Consider the following 23,354-nt stretch of genomic DNA (forward strand, 5'->3'; position numbering starts at 1 on the left):
TCAAGTCATACGAATTTACACCCCTACCGGCAGTGTATGGGAATGCTGTGGCTACCTGATTTAACATCCCATTGGGCACTTCTAGTCTAATTCAATGAAAAAAGAAGTTAGCATTTTCAGTGTTCCTGACATTAGATGTACCCTGAAGGCCGACAGAGCCTTGCGATGCACTTTGGAAAGGGTTTCTCCAGGTCAAAGAATCTTTTCCATGGATCCCAAAAGAGTCCTCAGAATTCTAGGTCCTCATGAACATGGGTGGCAAAAACACTGCAGCTTTATTTTCACTAAGCCCTATTGTAAATGAGATTTCCTTCATTGCAAATATACACAACAGACCATAATAGTATTGGCAGCACCTGAGACTTTGTCACCAATAGAAACCATAGATATTTTTCATATCTTATTGTAGTTACTATATCTCAATATTTTTTCTCCTTGCTACTTTGAAATTATGGTACTTATAGACATCCTGCCATATCTTGTCATTTAATGCATCAGCGTAGGAGCACATATATTCCTATTTTCAAATGTATCGTCCTTAATATTTTAAATCTATTTTTCAATATATCTGATTTCCAGTGTAATCATATGCATTTTAATTTTGGTCTTAAAAACATTCTGAGAATGAGCCCATAGACTTCATTATCTTGCCACAGGGATCCACGACACAGGAATAGTTTAAGGACACGGACAGGTGAATGGGGTTGGTGTTGGTTAGCTTGGAGACATGGACTACAGCCACATCTAGGGCTGTCTGGATGGAGCTGGGATAGATAATTCGCTTGGACTCAGTAGGTAATTCTGCTAGAGACCAGCAGAACCAGCAGACAAGAGTCAGAGAAGGACTGCAAAGCTGCAGGAAGGAGTCTGGTGAGCCTCTAGGCAGGTTGATCCAGAAGCGAAATTCTGTCAGCAAATGTCTTTTGGTTGGCTTCCATACATTATTTTTTAATATGAATTTGAGGGGGTGCATGGGTGGCTCAGGTGTTTAAGCATCTGACTCTTGATTTCAGCTCACGGGGTTCGTGAGTTTGAGCCCTGCGTGGGCTTCTGTGCTGACAGCGGGCAGCCTGCTTGGGACTATCTCCCTCTCTCTCTGCTCCCTCTCTCTCTCTCTCTTTCTCTCAAAAATAAACTTTCAAAAAGTATGAATTTGAGGGGCATCTGGGTGGCTCAGTTGGTTGAGTGTCCAACTTTGGCTCAGGTCATGATCTCACAGTTTGTGGGTTCGAGCCCCGCATCAGGCTCTGTGCTGACAGCTCAGAGCCTGGAGCCTGCTTCAGATTCTGTGTCATCTTCTCTCTCTGCCCCTCCCCCTCTCATGCTTTGTCTCACTCTGTTTCTCAAAACTAAATAAATGTAAGAAAAAAAAATTTAAAAAGGATGAATTTGAATACCATCAAATAGGGACAGTACTCTCTATTTCTTCACGGTGCCTAATACTTCCTTTCATTTTCTGAGTCTCCTTCATTCATTTTTGCAATGCCATGCTCCTTTAAGCATTTGAGGGTTGTAACTTTGAGGAAATTGGTAAGATAATTTGTTGGAAAATTCAGTGAGCGTCACTACGGTGAGGGGCCTGTGTACTTGTTGTGGCCCCTACCGGATTAAAAGTTCCATGAGGAGAGTAATTCTGCCTGTACTGTAAATTTTTGTGGCACCAGAGTCTTGCACACCAAAAGCACTCCATACATGTTTGTCAACAGCCTAGAGGGCCCAGGCCAAATCTGCCATCTCCACAATGACAGGAATACCCAGTGCCTGGAATACTGAGGTCTCCGCCATAGGAGGAAGGGCAAGGACCCCAGAGTCCCGGAAAAGGGTCAAAACCGAGCCTTCTGTGCCAGAAAATGAAAAGGCTGAGTGGGAAAGTTTTAGGTCAAAGTCGTTTAAGGAAAGAAACCAATGTAAAGCAGAATCAACCACACATCTGTCTTACTTCTGTGTCTTTATTTCCCCACTTGAAAATATTGGTCCCAGAGCCTGGGGCAAGATTGAGCTTGCCAGTGGGGCTAAGAGCAGAGATCAATGAACCAGGTAGCAGTTATGGTGCCATTCAGAGAGACATTGCCTGGCTAGTGTCTGCCATGTTGAAGCACGGTGTAACTATTTGTATCTGCTGAAGAAAGGAATAAGCTGGGTTACACAGTGTCTTGCCACTGTTTCTTTATGTGGTCTTCTGCTTTATCTGGGATCGCACAAATCAAATGTCCACAGAGACTAGTCAGAGCACGTGGTGTTGACTATGACAAATGGTCCTTGCTTGGTCTGAAAGGGGGCAGCAACCACTTCTCGCCAATAGATGTCATGAGGATATATGGGTCTAGAAAAAAACATCAACAACAACAACAACAACAACCTGATTTTTCACAATAAAATGTAATTTTTTAAAAATGTTAAATCTCCCTACTTTAAAAAAAATAATTTATTTTTGAGAGAGAGACAGGTGAGCAGGGGGAGAGCAGAGAGAGAGGAAGAGAGAAGGAATCCCAAGCAGGCTCTGCACTGTCAGCACAGAGCCTGATGTGGGGCTCAAACTCATGGAGCCGGGACATCAGGACCTGAGCTGAAACCAAGAGTCCGATGCTTAACTGACTGAGCCACCCAGGTGCCCGTAAATCTCCCTACTTTAAAATGCTGATAGATAATTTGATTAAGAAAAAAAAAGAAGCAAAAAAAAATGTATACACAGAAACCATCATTGGCCGAAAAACTGACTTCAATACATTGTATATACATATTCACAGCCATCACATTTTGATATTTGCCCAAATATAGGGTGAGGTGAGTAAGGCATTCCCTTTGGGTGTAAAATTTAAAGTGGTACCAAAAAACTCAGCAATCAAGATGAATGGTATTCTAAAATAATGTGTTCAAAAAAGGCTCATGCTAAGCCATATTCTAAAGCCTGAGCACAAAGGATAAATCAGTAGTATTGATCCTGTCTTCATTTAAAACTAATTTTTTGTTTACCATGGAGTATTGGCATTACTTTCAATTTAAAAAAATATTGCATTAAAATGTTATTTATCTTCATTGCTGAGGTTTTAAAATTTTTAGCCAAGTGCCATACCCGTCTCCCCTTTTCCATTCATATCCTACCCCTAAAAAATAAGATGTTTGGGGCAGATCAGTGGTTCTTAAAGCTCTGTAAACCTAAATGACCTGGGAACTTTATCACATGACAAGTTCCTGTGTCTGGCTCCTAGAGAGTCTGGGTCCTTAGGCCTGAGTAGTTCTGGGGAAACTTATTTATCCAAAGGGACCCCTGATAATTGGTTCTGTTTGGAAATCACAGAGGTAGAGGATTTTTAGGCCCCTTCTAGTTCTAATACCACAAGATTTTACCTTATGTGCTTTTACTGCAAATACCCCTGGGATTAGGGTCAGTTAAATCAGTGACATTTTTATGTGCATTAATTTAGCAGCTTGTTTTTCTTTGGAGGGAAAGGACCCTGGATCTTAGGACCTGGACCTGGGGCAGGGAGCCGATGGGAAGACGCGAGTGCTCAAAAAGACGCTGTCCCTTCGAAAAGGTTTCACTGAATCTAGGGGACCAGGAAAGCCCCCTTGGTTCAACTATGAACAACAGGAAATTGCTTTTAATCAATCTCAAAGTAACTGAAAGTGAATGCCAGAGCATCCTCTCTTTGAAGAGATGTCAGGAACACTTTCAATCTTTTATCTTCCCGAAAACAGCGGGGGGTGGGCGGGGGAACGCCACTGGAATGAGCCCTGTAATTTCTACTCAGTAATTATACCTGTCACCACTTCCGACAGAGCAGATATAAATAGCCAGTTATCTTACTTTTTTCTGCTTTTCTTTGTATTTGTCTTTCTCCAGCACAGACTCGGGTGGCTGATGCTAACTAATATCCATACACGACACAAAGCATTCACAGAAAGTGCGCTGCTAGACATTAGACCGGTGTTCCAACAGCCACATGCCATGGGTTGGGAGAATCTCATTTGCCCACAGAACGCTGGTCTCGAAGATTTATGACAGGTGACAGGGAGAGACAGGCAGCAAAAGAAGGGGTTTTGCTTTCCAGTTCTATTTTCATTTCACTCCCACTAGGGATGCACACGTGCACGCAAGCCTGCTGTGCTGTGTGTGTTAATACACCCACGTACCTGGTCTCCTCTGTGCCCAGTGACTCACTGGGAGGAAGTCAGGGCTTCTGGGAGGCTCATTAACCCTTCTGCGTCTCGGAAAAGCTGTAACAGGATGTCGCTGTCCTCAGGACTGCACACAACAGAAATATGCCAAGAAGTGTTCCTTATGTTGATGGTTATTACTTTTGCTGGTAATAACACCGTTTCACAGTTGTATAGGGCTTTTATTTGTTCTCCAAAGGGATTTGACATCAATTATTTTGGAACCTTCCCACAAGAATAAATGTGTTACAAGGGAAAGGAGGTGGATGTTGAAGTCAGACATTCCAGCATTGAAATTTCTGCTTTTCTACTTGCTTCCTGTATGAACCTTGGGTGAAATAATGTTTCTGACTCTTACTCTTCAAATCTACAAAATGGGCAGAGTAATAATGCTCCACCTTAGGGAATTTCTCTTGGTGAATTCTATCAGGTAACATTGTACATATTTCTACTATTATCTGTCAAGTTATTTCTGACTCACCCAGAGGGCTTGTGAAAACTCACTCATGGGCACATTCCCATTAATTTTTGATATGGTAAATCCAGGGTGAGGCCTGAGAATTTGCACTTTTCTAATTAGTTCCCAGATGCTGCTGAGGCTGTGAAGACCACGCTGTGAAAATCTGGGATTGGCAATCCCTCAATGCATGTTAGGTTTTCTTGTTTTATGCCTTCAGTACAAATTAACTGTTAAACACTCTCCCTGTTTCATGCAATGCACTTGATACAAAGAAGAATAAGACAGATATGTCTCTTCTTTTATAAAACATACTCTAATGGAGAAGACAAACTTCTCTGCCCCCGGCCCCCAACCTCAACTTAAAAAAAAAAACAAACAACAAAGGCATATTCCAGGAATTTAGAGCAAGGCAGTAAGGGTTGAGTGACAGGAGAGGCAGGAGAAATGCAGACACTCACCATAGCAATGGTCTCGTTTGTAAACTGTGTGAATTATACTCACATGACTATCCAGAGATGAATGTTTTGTGGGGTCTTCAGCTTATATATTTGGGGGATTCATTTTATGAAAATAGGTACAGAATTATGAGCAGGAGATTAGGGATGGAGCTATGGAATGGGACCATACAAGAGAGGGGACTTGAAACCTTAATTAGCTCCATTAGATTCTTGCACATCCTCGTCTATGCACATCCTAAAATGGATGTACAACTGGGATCCCTAGTATCAGGGAGTCTCTGCATAACTCCAAGTTTGATCTGAAGTACCTGCTCTATAGCTAAGAGCACCTGAAAAGAATCAGAGAAATGATGCGGGAAACCAAGGGAAAGGGGACCTTGGTTGTTACAAGGGGGCAGGTGCTACTGGCATCTAATGGGTGGAGATCAGAGATGCTGTCAAACACCTTACAACACATAGGACAACCCCCCCCCCCCCCACCAATCCTCCCGCTACAAAGACTTATCCCACCCTAAATGTCAGTAGTGCTGAAGTTGAGAAACCTGTCATAGGGCAGGGATGCCCTCCAGGTAGGAGACCCAAGTAGGAGATGACTGAGGCTCTACTAATTTTGAGTAGCACATCTCTCCTTTCCCCTTCTACATGGCCCTTGGCTCCTCTCAGCCCTCTCTGGAACTTTACTGCAGGCTCTTCTGTGGCTGGACCCTCACTGTGCTCAGGTCTCTTCCTAGGGGGTCCCCTTCTTGGATGCTTTCCCTCACCACCCACCAATCTAAACTTGCCTCTCCTGTTTCTGTACCTCCTAATCACTTTCCCTGCTTTCTTTTCCTTCTAAGCCTTTACAACCTGGCATAGCATATTATTTGATTATTTAGTGTTCATGTCCCTCTTTTAAATGTTAGTCTCATCAAGGTAAGGACTTTGTCTCATTCATTTCTCCAATCTGGGAACCTTGTAGGATTGTTGGCACACACTGGGTGTTTAGTATATTATCTACTGAATGGATGGAGAAAAAAAGTTTTATTGATGTGCCAGGGCTGTTGAGTAAGTGCTTAGGGATACAGTGTATTGTTATTAACATTGTAATCAGGATTACTGTGTCCTACTTAGACTGCAATGTGATACTGACCAGCGGATTCTCATTATCTCAGCCTTGGGAAAGGCGCTGATACTCCCTCCCTGAGCCCTGTGGCTTGGCACCAGCCTTGCATTTTTCAGTGCCTGCTTTGAGAATGAAGCTGACAGGCTCTGAAGGGACTGCCATCTATCACTCAGTCCTTCCATCATCCGCTCTGCAAATGACAACCTCTGACAGGAAAGTAGGGGGAGCTGATTCAGAATTAATGCCCTGCATCTGGAGAGAGGCATGTTAAGACAGCAAATATTCTGAGAGCAAATCCAGACTGTCAGATCAAGGACAGAGAAGCAAGCCCAGATGCCCTGGCTGAGCTTGACTTTGCACCTGGATAAGGCACTCAAGTAAACGCAACTTGGATTTTTTTGTCTATTTGTTTTTTTTTAATTGGTAGAAGGGACAGATAACCCTGGGAATGGAAAATTGCCCAGATGGCCTATTTAGACATGATGCTGAGCAATGTGTGAAATGAACAAAGAAAGGAATCAATGTCATTTATTCAGCATTTACCGAGGGCTTGTCATTTACCAGGTCCTGTAAAGGAAGTCTTGTTGTCATTTCCAGCAATGAGGAAAATGCAGCCCAGAGAAACGTGATAACTTGCCCAAGGGAAATCAACCAGTAAGGGGCTATTCCTCAGACACTGAAGTTCATTCCTCCTTCAAAACCTTTGCACATGCTGTTCCTTCTGTTTGATCCCCTCTTCCTTCAAGTCTTTGTGTGACTGGCTGCTTCTGTTGTGAAAGAGTCAGCTCAGCGGTCACCTCCTCTTGGAGACCCTGCTTGATCACATTATTCAAGGTCACCTTGCCCTTTATTCTGTCACATGACTTTGCTTTAGTCTTTCTGTCACTATTTGAAATGACCTAATATAATCTTATCTAAGTATCATCCATCCATCCATCCATCCATCCATCCATCCATCCATCCTTTGTCTTCCCCAAATAGAGTGTAGCCTCCCCTAAAGCAGGGCCTTCTCAGTTTTGTTCACAGTTTCCAGCACTCAGACCAGGACCAGCACATAGGAGTTGTGTAAATATTTACTGAATGAAGAAATTGGTGGTGAAGGGCCCCCAACCAGCTATGTCTGACACTGAACCCTACATTCCTTAGCACTAATTGTCCAGTCTCCTGAAGAGCTTGGTTAATGCCCTGATCCAGTATGAACTGAACTGACCTTACAGTAGGCACTTTATCCTGGCTTCGGTTTGACCTTCTTCACTCTTCCAGACTCAGACGGTAGTTCCAAGATGCCAGCAAGTTAATGCTTCAGAATTTTATTTTCGCTAAATATCAAACACTGTACGTTGTAAGACATTAAAGTATTACCTGCAAAATAGTGTGTAGGGCTTAGATAGTTATGAGTTGCAATTCTGATTTCACTGTTTACCAATGTGATTTTTGGAAACTTTCTGAACTGCTTTGATATTAGGTGTCTCATCTGTGAGAGATAAGGATGCTTTAAAAGGTGGTTGTGGAGATTATTTGATGTGCCATATAAGAGATACAGAGAAATTCCTTGGACCTGAGAAACATTTAACAAATGCAAATTGCTTTCTTGCTTTAATAGAATCAAGCAATAATGGCTTGGTCAGTGTCAGAGCCCTGAGGACTCACTGAAGTGTATGTATATCCAAAGGCTAATCCTTCTGCCTGGAGCAAACCGTGGTAGAAAAGATTGGGGGGAGGGAGATGGTTAAAAGAGTGTATTAGCAATACTATTAAGCATCTACTGTGTGCCCAGCCTTATAATGAATGAGACACAATCTCCAAATCTAATAAGGAGATAGGTGTGTACACAGTGTCTTCTTTTATTCTTTCATCTTTGTTACTATTTTTGTTTATTTTTTCCTCCCTTCCTCCTTCCTTCCTTCCCTCCCTCCCTCTCCACACTTCACCCAGTCCTTTCTCCCCTCCCTCCCTTTCCCCCTTTCCTCCTTCCTTCCTTCCTTCCTTCCTTCCTTCCTTCCTTCCGCTGACCTGGAATATTTTCCCAGGAGATTTTTCCTATCACCCAACACGATCATTTAAAAATACCTCCACAGCACATTTTAATAACACCGAACTTTGAAACTTAGGACACCATGGTGAATTCTCAGAGAGAAACCAGTGAGATGTAATAAAGTAATCAAATGAATCGATCTGCTTTTGAAGTTGTTAGCAAGGAGCCAGCTCAGTGCTGTGAGGTGTTGGAGGGTGTCTGCCAAAAATGATTTTGGTTTCAAAGCAATTGTGATTTGGAGCCATTTATTTTTTGACAACAGTTCAATAGCAGGGCTACTGGTATATGGAGAACATTCCAGGCACATGAAAATAAACCTTCATCAGGAATATTATAGGAAGATGCCCTTCTGTCTGTTCACTGTATCAGGACAACCTGCAGCTAGCTTATCCTTCAACTAACTTAGAATGGTGTAAAGGCAGGAAAATACTGAATTAAAACAACAACAACAACAACAACAACAACAACCAGATCTCTATTTTATCCCCACTTGAACCATTATTTGATTCAACAAGAGATTTTTCTCTCCATGTGTCTTGCTTCTCTCAAGGGGATTAAGATGACCATCCTATATACATATAACTCACTGAGTGAAGAGGGAGGCTTTATGATGAGGTCTGATAGCTCAGTTTGGGAAATTTGATTTTAAAGGAGCCACTAAAAGGAGAAAGGGAATAGTTATGTGGACAAAACAAAGTCATCTCACCCAGCTAAAGACAGCCAGAAGGATAAAAAGGAGATTGAGGAGGAAATAATTATAAACACTGCAGAGAGCACCTGTACCATTGGTGCAGGGAGACTGGGTCAGAGGACCCAGATGGGGTCCTGCAGGACCAGCAAAGAGGGTCCTTGGCTTCAATGCAGGATGGAAATCAGATGTGAGCCAGCAGGAGTCAAAAGCAGAGTCTCTTGAAGAAATATAGAAAGAGATACAGACAAGCATCTGGGAGACTTGGAAAGGAGAAGGAGCACGAGTCTCATCTCTGTTTGGGGTCTGGGGGTTTTATTATTTACTTATTGTTTGCTTGTTTGTTTGTTTATTATGGACTGGAGCATGTGTCCTCCCAGGCATCCAGGAAGAACTGGTCAGAACAAGCACAGGATCCAGGTGTCTGTCATAAGTCACTCATTCCCTGAAGCCAGGGGTCTTGGAGCCAAGATGGCTAGCACCAGTGGTCTGGAATATGCACATGGTAGCTTCCTCTGGTGATTCTCACCTCATCCTTCCTTAGATGTTATCTATTTTAGAGAAGCCATTAACCCCTGTCCTTTACAAGGAGGACATATGCTACTTGCATTACAAGGCATGTATAAAGTAGGGTGGGGGTGCAGATCCTAGCAAAAATAGAAGGAGGAAAAGGAGCAGAAAGCAGATTTTTATGGAGTCCTTCAGTTTCCCTGCCCCATCTTAATCATAAAGATTACCTAATTATGCTCAGGTATCATGGGAGCAAAAGAGATACACATGCCTACGTCACAGATGCCTCTTGATATCAGGAAAGGTATGGCCAAAGGGAAATTTATTTTCATGAGATGGGTTTGAGATCATTTTGCCCACCCCTGTGATTCCAAGTTACTGAATCAGTAGGATCCCATAGTTCTGAAAGCACAGTTCTTTAGCATCATGATATCTCATGGCCCCTTGGCTCTTATACACTGAATGAAAGAAATAAATGCTATTGATGTTGTGTCTTGAGGATTTTTATGGAGTAACGGAAGTATAACCATACAAAATAGATAAATCGTGCTGAATCTAAAGCACAGGTACTGCTTATGAAGATGATTGACTAGAGAAATACAAAATACAATGTATCAGTGAGGGACTCACTCATGCATTCTAGGTGAGATTTACTGTCAGCCAATTTACTTTCCAGGATTTAAGGTAGAATGAAAAATGTGCCATCAATGGGTCCAAGTTGAGTTAAGGAGGCCAGAGTTGGGAATCGAGGGTAAAGTCATAAGGATCTTCCATAGGATGACCCTTGAAGGATGTGTAGGATTTCTACAAGCAGAAAAAAGGAGTAGTGATGTGTTGAAGCTGGCTCATGGCAGCAGAATGTGAACATCCCTTCCCAACTCTGCATTCAGTGACACAGAGTTGGTAACTGGAAATTGGCCATTGTGAGAGTATTTACACAATGGAAATTAGCAAACACACAAATCAGTACCAACACACCATTAAAAAGTAAATTATGGTGCTTTATGGTTATAGATGCCCCAAAGTATGAATGTACATTAGGCGAAGTCTGGTGACATAGGATATCTGGGGGAGAATAGTGCTGGATGAGGCTAGCAAGGAAGGATTGAGCCAGATTATGGGAGTCCTTGAATGTCAATTCAAGGAGGCTTGATTCTATGTTACAAGTATTCCATCCATCAAACAACGCTTTGTGATAGAATCCCATTTGTACCATGGGAAGATAATTCTAGAGATGGAGTCACAATTAGACTGAAAAAGTGGCAGTCCAATAGCAAGTAGCACAATAATAGTAGTAAGTAAGCAAGCATTAAGTAGCACAACAGAAATCTGATATAGGCCTGGGCAGGGTAGTAACAGTGATGTGGAAAGAATTGATAGAAATGGCATAGAGGAGAAACAATTTAGAAAATCTGACAACAGACTAAATGGGAGTTGCTGGGGTAAGGTAGAAGGGTGTGCAATATCACTTTGGGGACTGAGAGTTGATGGAGTTATTTACAGAGAGGAAAGACAGGAAACAGTGTAAGCGAGTAGAAAGTAGTTCCCTCAGTTGTAGACATGCTGGGTATGAAGATATTTTCACCCTTAAGAAATTCCAGTCTAGATATCCAGATAGAGGTCAGAGATATAGATAAATAGACAATAATAAAGTCAAGAGAGTAGCATATAGAAACATAAGTGGATTGCACAGAGAAAGGTGACATGAGGGAGCTAATACAATATTCTAGTAATACTTTTCATTCACCCTTTCATTCACTTACTAATCCATGTGTTTAACAAGCATCCATTGTGTGTTTGGCAACCATACATCCTACCTTGTCTGGGACACACCCAGCTAATCTTTTTTGACACAGTATAATTATAAATAGCATTCATTTCTACTCTCAGAAGTGTCCCAGTTTGGATGATAAATCGTTTCCTTAACTATGTGCCACAAACAGTGCTGGCAGTAAAGAATTTAATGATTAGCTCACATAGACCGTTCTGTTAAGGAGCCCAACTAAATATTGTTCTTTGTGTTGTGGTTTGTGGAAGTAAAGTAAAAGTTATGTCTTCTTCTCTTATGTAATTTACCACCTAGAGGCGGGGATGTCACTATCCACCTACACAGTAATTCAAGTACTAGAAGGAAGGGTACAAGTGAGTGCCAACACCACAGCATCAGTCAATAAGCACTAAAGAACTAGAGAAAGAGATCCATCAGTGGACTGGATGTCTTCATTTTGCCCTCCAGATCTGTTTTCTGACTTTTCCACCTTCCTGTGTGCCCAGGAGCCTGAGATTCATGGACTGCATCCGTGAACATTTTTGTTTTATGATTTTCAGTGGATTTGGCAAATGAAAGGAACCAATAGTAGATTCTAGCAGAGTGAGATTAGGATACTTATTCGAATCTCAGGGCCTCCTTCATGCCAAGTCATTGTAGATTGGCTGCATTCCTCCACTAAACCACTGCTTCATATTGGCATATTCTCTGGGTTCCAGTGACCACTCCTTCTCCTTATCCCTGAATGGGTAGAAAGCTCAGAGTTGTACTCAGCATTGAGCCTCAGTGGCCCTCACTTGCTTTTCCACACCTGGAGAGGAACCCAAACAAGGTATCAATGTAGTCATGTATTTTTGGATACCTTGTTAAAATAAGATCTTGTAGTCAGAATTTTGAAAGTTATCCTAAGATTGCATGTCCTAATCTTTGGGGCCTTAAACTTACTGTCAATGTGGTAGAAAGTACTTTATTAAATTCCCTTCAGCCTGCCCATTGGAGTGTACCATCTTTCTTCTACATGGTACCCCCACCTGATACCCTCAGTGACGTCTTGAGTCACCTTACAAAATGGTTAGGCTCTCACAATGAAGAGGAGAAAGTGGGCCTCTCTGGGTAATAGAGTTGTAACAGCTAAGGAAAAGCCACCTTTCACCTGAGGGTGAAATTTAATACCCCTTAATTTTTAATAACTTAAAAAAATTAATTTATGCTCAGTGGAGAAAGCTTGAACATTTTAACAACAGTAGAATAATAATATAATAATTAGAATTACCTATCGATATTTAACTACATGATCTTTAAATATTTTTTCTGTATATAACTACATTTTAGATTTTGTTGTTCTCCATCTACTCTTTTCTAGCTTCCTTTTGTATTTAGCAATATAGAATGGCTTTCCCATGATTATTCTTTTCTACCTCAGTTTTAACAAATTTTATTGTTTTGCTTACTGCAGAAATTAAACATCATGACCATTCTACACAGTGCAGAAACAGATAAGAATAAAGAAAAGGGAATCCAAACCATCCAGAACTGTCATCAGCATTATTATTAATGGTAGTCACTATTAACATTTTAATGCAACATATTTTTTGATGACTGTATTATATTTCATGAAATGGATGCACTGTAACTTAGTGAAAAAATCCAATACGTTGGATTATTAGGTTCTAGGTTCATTTCAGTTTTTTACAGTTACCGGAGATAAACATCTTTATTCATTTACTTTTGTATATAGATCTCTGATTACCTTCATGGGATAAATTCCATTTTTAATGCTTAGCCTGTTTTAATGGTACAGAAGTCAAAAATAATAAATGGCTCGTCATTAGCCAGGTGCCTAGGGCTTTGCAACCTTCCTCAAAGAATAGACTCCCTAGGGCAGCTCCATTATCTGTTGATTTGCTGGGAGAGCATTAGAACCAAAAGCCAATGATATCCAAGGAGCATAATATAGTATGTCTTAAAGTCTAATTACATCTAATCCATTACGAAACACGTAGCTGGACTTTCCAAAATGTTTTCCTCAGTATATTTTAAATGTGTATTTAGAGAAAATCTTATTTTACTATAAAAATCTCTTCTTGTGTTGCTTGAAATTCTTGTGCCCCTTCAACACCTAATTTAATGGTTCATAATATTCTGAGGCCACTGAAGAAAACTTAAGGACCCTGGCTCAAAAAAAAAAAAAAAAAAAACAAAAAACCCACAAACACATTTATTGTCTTCAAGCCAGAAGTCTCCAAGGAGTTGTATTTCCCTTTAGCAGTTGAATAAAATAGAGTAAACCCTAATTTTGAGTGCAGGAAGTCCAGATCTCTCCCAATGCATTTCTGGGTCTCTTTTGGGTGTTTGCACACTTGCATTGGTTGCTGCTTATCGATTACTGCCCTGAACTTCTCCATCGGTCCCCTCTTGCAGCTTGAAAACATTTCTTTGTACCATGCTACACTGTGATCTACTTTGACCCAGGCAAGGATACAGGTCCCCCTCTTAGTTAGGAAAAGCTAATATCAGATTGTAACACTCACAAAACTTTATGAGAAACTGGGGATTAGAGGGAATTATGATACAGATATGGAGGAGTAGTAAAACTGAATATTGGGAATAACTGCTGTAAAATGTAATTACTGTGACCCCCACAGAAGGTCTCTCAGTGTTCATCTCTTTCCTATGAGCCTGGTATGCAGTCATGTTGCAGGGGCCAGTTAACCCTATAGATTATAGATCCCAACCCAGTATTCTCTACTCTGATTCTAGACTTGGATGTCCTTCCCTGTAATAGGAATTGAAGAATGTGGCACTCAGCAAAAATATAATAAACATTGTAAGGAGGCAACTGTAACCCCCGTGAATGATAAATTTTTTATATTCAGAAACAAAATGCTTGGCCCGAAGCATTTGGAATATGTCACTGTTTCAGAATTTTCCGAGAAAAATGGGTAGTTACTTTCCTGAAATATCTATAACTAAAAGACTTATCAAACTATTCTCTCAAAACAAAGGGCATACCTGCATGAAGAACAATTTCTAGCTTCATTCCAGAATAGAGAACAGATTTTTTACATCCTTCCCCATTCAATCATATTTATAACTTCAATGATAATTTTAATAAGTCATCTCCAACAGCTAAAATAAATTGCTGGCAGATTTAAATACTATTTTGTTTCCCGCATGCAACCACACCACTGGGCCGAATATTTTAGAATGTTTAAGTCCACCCCTTGCACCCAAACCCTTTCATAGATTCAATTCATAACCCTTGGTCCATCTCAAGACCTTTTAATTATGTTCTCTGCCTTGTACTGACATCCACTTCTGAAAAATGCCCCTCTCACAAATGATTGATTACTAGCTATTTAGTCTATCAGTCTATTATTTAGGTATTAGTCTATTTCACAAACATTGGTCCAGATTTTTGATTGCCAACTCTTTGAAGGCAGAGACGTTGTTTTTAATTTTATTTTTAGCGATGCCAAACACATCATCCAATAAATAATGTACTGTGTTTTCTTACTTCAAAGTTGCTATTGATTAGGAGATTGTACCATTGATTTAGTAAAAGCTCTTCAGAAAACAAACAAAAGTCCTACTGAATTAAATGTACATATTGATTACTAAGCTCATCTCAATTTTAGAAGCATTAATATGGGGGTGAAGAAAATAACGAAGCTCATTTTAGATAGAAGATGTATTTTAGATAGAAGATGTATGGCATCGTGAAATATGAACTCTCACAGCTCCGGGATCTTAAAGGTCAACTATTCCATCTTCTTCTCAAATGTTGGAATCTTTCCAGAGTAGGTGAGCTTAATTTAGGATTAATGGATAGAATTCAGGGAAGCATGGACTCTGAAATTTTAGGCAGAATTGTTTTTGTATGCGTGTACAGATTTTTCTTAAGAAAACGTCAACTTATTCTATTAGCCTCGGAAAGTCATTACCGGCTTTAACACTCCTAAGACGATTCATCTAGATCCCCTTGTGGTTGTTCATCCAGTCTGAGCTTGAATATCTCTAAAAGGAATTCACTCAACATTCAACGCTTCTACTAAATAGCTCAACTTGACCAAAAATTTTCTTCCCTATCCTTGGTTCTGGTCCAGAACGCCTATATAATGTTATATATATATGTTATATATATATAAATATATATAATGTTTTATATGTTTATATATTATATATATATATATTCATTCATTCCATATATATATTCTCTCTATATATAGAATATATATAATGTTTTATTATAAATAATGATGAGAGACATTGATTAGTAGCTTGATTGTTATATGTTGGTTTATTGATATATGAAGGACTGATGTGAAGACCATGAAATCAGATTTATTTATTTTTTCTTTTCTGATAAATTTATGTTTTCATTGTTCTTTTTTTGTTCTAATTTAGAATGTGAATAATTTAAGAAGTAAGTTAATTTGGTGAAGGGATAGTGCTCAATAAACGTTAACTGAATGCATTGATTAGATAAATAATGAATGAGTGGATGAAAGGGAGTGTAACTAAATATGTGGAATATAAATTAATTAATAAATGAATGTGCAGATTAATATAATGAGTAACTTAACACTTATGGGTCTAAAATTCTAGGTTTCACATATGTAAATTATTGAGATTCTTGTTGGACTGTGTCAGTGTTATTTATAATCACAAATAATTTCAGTATAAGAAGTTCACTTCTCAAGGTAGATTCTTTCAGTCCTCCATTCTCCCATCTACCCTTTCATCTCCCCCAGCAAAGGTTTTCCAACTCTTGTGCGTATCTTAGGTGAAGAAGAAATGGTATGGTGAAATATGATAGACACCGGGGAACAGCAGTGGATAAGAAAAGCCTATGATGCTACATAGCTGCCATCAAAGCTACTGGGATCACAGAATTTTCCATTTAAAAGATACACTAGTGACTACAGTTGTTCAATTTCCTCACCTTATTGTTAAGAAAACACAGACCCAGAAAAAGACAGAACCAGTAGAAGCTCTAGATTCAGTATATTCATGATCCCTAAACTGTAAAACCAGGAAAACAGATGAGGCACACATGATTAAGAGAGATTTTAGTTTAGGGAAAATGTGCAGCTGTTCTCTTACGAACATAATATCCTTGGAAACCTGGCATAAATTGACAGAAACCCTGAAAAAATAAACCATGAACATTTACTTACATACATGCCCACACACATATTTCTCATGTAACTATTTTTGCCCTGTTGTCAGGAGCTAAGGGGGTAGCATGTGATGGAGAAGCATCAGGAAGAATCAGAAGATTGAGGAGCTGGGCTTTGTTCTGCCACTGATGTGCTCTTTGGTCTTGAGTGGGTGGCAATCCTCTCTGTGTCTCTGTCTCTCTGTAAACTGAGAGGGCTAGATGCAGGGTCCCCTTCCTCTAGATTTTCAGATGGAAGACATCTTCTGACACAACGATCTATAAGCACTCCAGCTTTCTGGGAAGGGTTTTATTTGTTTCACTGGTTGTTTATTATTATTATTATTATTATTATTATTATTATTATTATTGGAAGCACTGCCTAAGACTGGGGGATGGCAGGTATGAATTCTGCAAGGTAGTCTTGTCCTTTAACAAACCATAGAACACTTATCCCAGCTATATTGTGACCACCTTTAGACTTTACTGGAAAGCCAAGTCTAATAAAATAGTGCATTAAACTTCACATTTCTTCCAAACACTTGATATAGATTCTTTCTTCCTTCCTTCCTTCCTTCCTTTCTTCCTTCCTTCCTTCCTTCTTTTCCCTGGCATGTAACAAGTCACCTACTTTCCTGTACTTTTTGGGGGAAACTGGTGGAAAAAACTCAGGAGTCTATGATGGAATTTTTTTTTTTTTAAATCATGGAGAGTCTGTAAGGCATTGATTTGCACCAAATGTAACTGCTTTTTGCTGTAGCTGTTAATTGATGATATTACATTATAAGGTGAGTACAGACAGCACAGCAATTCAAAGCAGAAAAGTAATAGACAGTGACGCATAATTTTAAAACTTTTTAGAGGTTGGGATTGTAGTGAAAGAGAGGTGGGGTATACAGCAAGAAATGCCCCCAAGAACCCTAGGTCCTGTTCAACCTTTCCAAAACCTCAAGGAACAGACCCAGAAGAGAAAACAGTGGACAGAAGAGAAGGAATGAACCCGTGACATCTATTGAGCATCTTAAATTTGTCAAATAGTGTAAATTCTTCATGAGCGTCAGTAGGTGAGTTCAGATTAATCAATTAAATAATGCATTCGTTTAGTAAATATGCATTCAAAATCTACCACTTGCCAGATACTGTGCTCAGTACTAGGTATTCAGTAGTGAACAAAACAGTCCTGATTCTCCTGGAATTCAGCAATGGAACACTTTGGCTTTCCTTTTTATTATTTTAACTATCCCCTGAGATAGGCAAGCTAAAGTGCTTGCCCGATAGGACCTGAGGCAAAGGTTTTGATGCAAATGACTATATTTGGAAATCCATCCCAGGTAACACAGTGAGGAGGTGGGAAAGGGACATAAGGAAGGGAGGAGGCTAGAAGGGGGTTTGTAAATAAGTGGGAGACCTGTGTGGGTAAGTGGGGCTCAGTCTTGCTGGGGATTCTCTAAGAGACTGTGTAGAACACATCTCAGAATTGGCCTATGCAGGGCACAAGGAAGCTGAGGCATTCACCCACGAACTCCTGTCCCTCATTGGTTGAGGTCCTCCAGTCATGAACTCTCTGGCACATTCAGTATGCCCTGCACTCGGGCCTAGCTTGCTGCTTCCCAGAGAACCCCACCAGGCGGAGATGCAGAGAGCCATGGGAGTCTTCAGGACCTGTCTGGGAGAGCTGGGGGCACATGGGCGGGGCATGGCACTGGCAGTGTCTATCACGTGATTATCCTCATTTTATAGAAAAAGAAACTTAGGCTTGAGTAGTCACCCACCTAGTAGGTATTAGAATTCGTACAAAACCCAGTAGTCTTTTACTGCACCCTAGTCCTCAAACAGGGTGTGGAGCTATCCCCTCGTAAGCTCTGGATGACAATGAGACATCCTACCTCTGGAAGGATGGGGTAGGTTCCTGGGTCAGAGTCAGGCTGACATCAGATGGAACCACACAGGCTTGGAGGCCAAGTCCTTTCTTCTCAGTGGATTCTGAATGAGCAGCCCCAATACAATATTGTGATTCATAGGAAATACATATTTGGTCATTTCGATGACCAAAATGTATTTCCAATATGTATTTGGTCTTTTTCCACAGTTACTGGCTCACAGCCTGGGATTTCCTGTGATGACAGCAATAAAGTTGTCTTTGTTATGTTAATGAGGTGACTTTTGAAAAGCCCTTAGGTAACTTATGGATGGGGCTGGTTGCCATGGGAACCAATCAGGTGTTTAGAGAATTGGAACTCTCAGTCCATCACCCCCTACACACAACTCTGGAGAGGGAGGCGGTGGTACTGATCGAGTTCAATTGCAAATGGCCAATGATTTAATCAATGAAGTCTTCATAAAAACCCAAAAGGACAGGGTTCAAAGGGTTAGCAAACACTTCCAGACCCAGAGGATGATGCACTCCAACTGCATGGGAAGGAGGTTCCTGTGCTAGGAAGCCTCCTGAACCAAACCCTATGTATTTCTTGGTCTGGCTCTTCATTCACATCCTTTATAATACCCTTTAATGAACTGGTAAATGTAAGTGTTTCTCTGAATATTGTGAGCCACTGTAGCAAATTAATCAGACTCAAACAGGGGGTTGTGGGAACCTTTGATCAGAAGCATAGGTGATAACCTGGCCTTGTGACTGGTGTCGGAAGGGGTACTGGGCTGTGGTGGGAGGCAGTCTTCTGGGACTGAGCCCTTAACCTGTGATCTGTTGCTAATTCCAGGTAAACAGTGTCAGAATTGAATTAAACTGCAGGATACCCAGTGATGTAGGACCCTTGCTTGTTGTCTTGGGGAAATCTCCCCACACATTTGGTGACCAGAAGTGTCAGAAGTGAAGTGTTTAGTGGGAGTAATAAAGGAAACACACAGGAGATAGATTGACCTGAAATTTTTCTCTAAAACAGGTGGAACACTGAGTTTTTCTAATAAACCCAGGCCCTGGGCCCTTGTTGGCATTGAAGGAGGTTGGGAGAAGAAAAGGAGTGACTTCCTTTTTAACTCTGAAGGCTTATAAAGCCTAACTGGAAGCACATGATGTTGAAAGTAGCTCAGTGTCACAGAAATTCATTGAGTCAAGTTGGCCAGGTCTAGCTGTGACTGACCTGTAGGAACCGTTCCACCTCCAGAGGAAGGACTCCGTTTCCTCATTCATAAAAGAGAAATATCATCTATGTCATAGGATTGGTGTTTAAATTATCATGGTGATTCAATGAGATGCTGTGGGTGTCAGCCTGGCTCCCCAGGCAATAGAGCCTGAGGCACAGTTTGTGTGCTGACATTTATTGGGTGTGGGTTTGAAAACTCGGAACCCTCTAAGATGGACGAAGAAGGCAATGTGTCTGCTCGTTCCCCCTGGGTTCCCTGTTTCTCACTGGTAAAAGCTGTTAAGATGTTAATTCTGTACTTAATTCTTTAACCCTCTGCTGTTGAGTTGTGTCACCTGCTCCTTGTGGCTGCTTCTGAAGCAGAGTCCTCATTTGCCAAGGTTGAGAGCAGGTAACCTGTTACAGGAGCCCCATGACTCCCACCCCCAAGGGAGGCCATACAAGATGAGGCGGTGGTGGATGTGGCCAGGGCTTTATGACAATGGACATGGGACCTGGTGCCACTGCTGCTCCTAGGACAGAGCCTGGCAGCCAGGAGGGACTGAGGTCTGTGGAGGTACATGAACTGGGTCAGGCACAGTATGTACGAAATACCTTTAACTGTGTAAAGGATAAAGCAGTCCATTTTTATAAATGACTTCAGATCTACAGATTTCATTTCTGGTGCCTAATTTTTATATTTTTCTTTCTTTCCTTTGTTGTCACTTGTCCTAGACAGAGATGCTCTGTCTATATATTGTAATAAAAAATGTTTAATGAACAAATCAGTGAAGAATATTACCTAATTTTATGAACAACTGTCTATGTAAGGGCATATCAGTAAAACTAGATGTCATTTATTACACACTTATTCCATGTAGTGGGCCAGACATCTCACACAGGTGACCTCAATCTTCACAATCCCATTATTTTCCCTATTTTATAGGTGAGGAAACTGAGGATTAGAGAAGTTAAGGATATTGTTTAAAGTCACAAAATTGGTATATTGCAAGAAATGTACTAGCATTTTGTATCTTCTATTTTCTTCTCATTTACTCTGTTTTCTTTTAGGAAAAGAAAACATTGTTGCATTTTAGGGTTCACAGGTATGGTTTGCATGACTGAGGTAGTGGGAAGTGTTAGTGGGTATGGCCATCATGTTTCTGTGGTCCTAGCAATTGGGACAGACCTACATGTTTATCCCAAACAACTGACTGCACACATGCCTATTTGAATTTTGCTTTGAAATCAATGTTACAGAATATTAAGTTCCACAAGGACAGAGTCTGTGTCTACTTCACCTTTATATCCCCCAAGCCTAGAAGAACATTGGTATATATGCAGCTTATAAAATGACAGGATAGATCATATAAGGCATGGCCATAAGACTCTGAACATCAAGGCAGAGGTCAGCAGAACACGGTCCATAGACTAAATCCAGCCTGCTGCCAGCTTGTGTAAATAAAGATTTATTGAAACGCCTTTAAGCCCATCCATTAACGTATTATCTATGGCTGCTTTTGTGTTTTTTTTTTATTAAAATTTTTTTTAATGTTTATTTTTGAGAGAGAGACAGAGCACAAGCAGAGGAAGGGCAGAGAGAGAGGGAGACACAGAATCTGAAGCAGGTTCCAGGCTCTGAGCTGTCAGCACAGAGCCTGATGTGAGGCTTGAACCCACAAACCCTAAGATCATGACCTGAGCTGAAGTCAGATGCTTGACCTACTGAGCCACCCAGGCGCCCCTGCTTCTGTGTTTGTATTACAACAGCAGAAGTGAGAAGTTGCAACAGAGACTAAATGGTTCACAAAGGCAAAAATGTTTGTTATGTGATCCTTTATAGAAAAAGTTTGCCCATTCATGCCCTAAAGTATGCTTGAAATAGAATCAGAAGCTGTGATAAAAAGTTTAGATAAGTAGAAAAGGATTAGGTTATAAAAATGCCCTTCCGCCACTCCTCCCTTGTTTTCAGCTGAAAATAAAATCTAGTTATTGTAATGTCATGTTAAATGTGTAAAAATGGAACGAAGTCAAATGCCTAACAAGTGAGGTGTGATTTAAATGCATTGTGCAATGCTGTGCCACCACTAAAAAGATTGCTGTAGGACAATTTATAAACAACAGAAAAAGGGATACAACACAATACATGTAAAAAATCAAAATCCTAAATTCAATTTCATTCTACTTTTGTGCCAGAAATGTATAGACATTTATAAGTTAAAGAAATGTAGAATGAAACACCAGAACAGTACCAATGTTCTGATGAGAGAATTATGGATCATTCTAATTTTCTGCTTTATGCTTACCTGCATTTTCTATTCTTCTCTACAATGCACAGGCAGTTTTCCAGAATAAAAAGTTGAATTTTGAAAACATTTAAAAAATATATGCAATAGGGGCACCTGGATGCCTCAGTCGCTTAAGCGTCTGACTCTTCATCTCAGTTTAGGTCATGATCTCACGGTTCCTGAGTTCAAGCCCTGATCAGGCTCTAGGCTGTCAGTATGGAGCCTGCTTGGGGTTCTCTCTCTCTCCCTCTTTCCCTGGCCCTCCCCTGCTGTACTTTCTCTTTCAAAATAAATAAACTTAAATAAAAATAAAATATACATATATATTTGTTTTATTTATATATATATATATAAACGTATATATAAGCATAGTATATATAAGCATATTATATATAAATATATTATATATAAGCATATTATACACACACACACACACACATATAAATCTCTTATGATATAGGAATATGAAAATAAAAGTCCAGAACAATATTTTTATAAAGGAGAATGGCTAGTTAAGAGGCCACCCACCTTTTTTTTTTTCTTGTAAATTTCTCTTTCCTCTGGGGCTTCTTCTCCATTAGATTATTGTGGCCTCCACTACATCAGGCCCCAGGGAGCCCATACCTCCTTTAAAGCTGCAAAAGCATGAATTGAAATAACTTTTCATGTTTTTCTTTGCTCAGTTGAGACAGGCTGACATTTTCAAAAAGAACTTTAATACTCAGTGAACAAAAAGGCAATAATTACAGAAAATACAAGAGGCATAACAGTTGTCATGTTTAAAATACAAGCCTCTAGTCCTCTAAAGGGCTGATTCTTGGTGGAATCTGAAGCAAACTTGGCTCCCTGCTGGAACCTTGCCTAATTCCCCTGAAGTGGGTACCATTACATTTCTGCCACCTGGAATTATTCTTGGGCCAGCTAGTCTCTGTATTCATTGAGGATAAAATATCCCTTGCTCTATCCATCTGTGGCTTTCCCACCTGGTTCCCCTCCAGGAGACATTACAGTTCATCCAGAGATGACTGACAAGGTGAGAAAAATTTAGCAGTTCCTCACACCACACACACACACGCGCGCACACACACACACACACACACACACACACACACACACACTGCACCATACCTGTAGAAAACGTAGTAACTATCATTTGGTTATTTAGATGAGAATCTCTTGCCGATCACATGCAGGGAAGTGGCCAAGTTAAACTCCATCCATTTCAGTTTTATAAAATGATAATTTATCACATGTCCAAATGTCACAAACTGCACATATGCAGTGACAGAACATGTTCAAGTCTCTCCATCTTCATGTATAAGATAGAAATCCAGGAGGCATCAAAATCCCAAACTTCTCACCTTTACCCTTGCTCATGCTCTTGAGTCCCTCTGTGATATCACTTCCCTGTTCCCTTGTCTTTCAGGAGCCTTCTCTGTAGCCCCTACAAAGAAGTGATGCCTTTCTCCACTGAGATAATGAAATCTTGCTTGCATCTCCTTGTACCTTGGACCCAGAAACTGATCTGTGCTAAAACTAATTACATCACTTTTATCTTTCTATGAGCAGCTTTAGGGCAAGAACTATATTTTCATGTTGTATCTTCTATTCAGGTTTTAGAAAAGTGTCTCACCTGTGACAGAGAG

At 40.4% G+C, this 23,354-nt stretch overlaps 1 long non-coding RNA gene across 1 annotated transcript; it reads right to left on the reverse strand.

Moving 5' to 3' along the window:
- Nucleotides 1-1,931: 1,931 nt before the first annotated feature.
- LOC109493004 lies at nt 1,932-18,519 on the reverse strand. Its single transcript, XR_002147033.3, has 4 exons — nt 18,227-18,519; nt 7,389-7,540; nt 4,135-4,246; nt 1,932-2,323 (listed from the first exon to the last, which is right to left on the reverse strand). It is a non-coding gene; the product is annotated as an uncharacterized LOC109493004 (long non-coding RNA).
- Nucleotides 18,520-23,354: the final 4,835 nt, after the last annotated feature.

The sequence above is a fragment of the Felis catus genome, chromosome A1, assembly GCF_018350175.1.
Source record: "Felis catus isolate Fca126 chromosome A1, F.catus_Fca126_mat1.0, whole genome shotgun sequence".
Lineage (NCBI taxonomy): Eukaryota > Metazoa > Chordata > Mammalia > Carnivora > Felidae > Felis > Felis catus.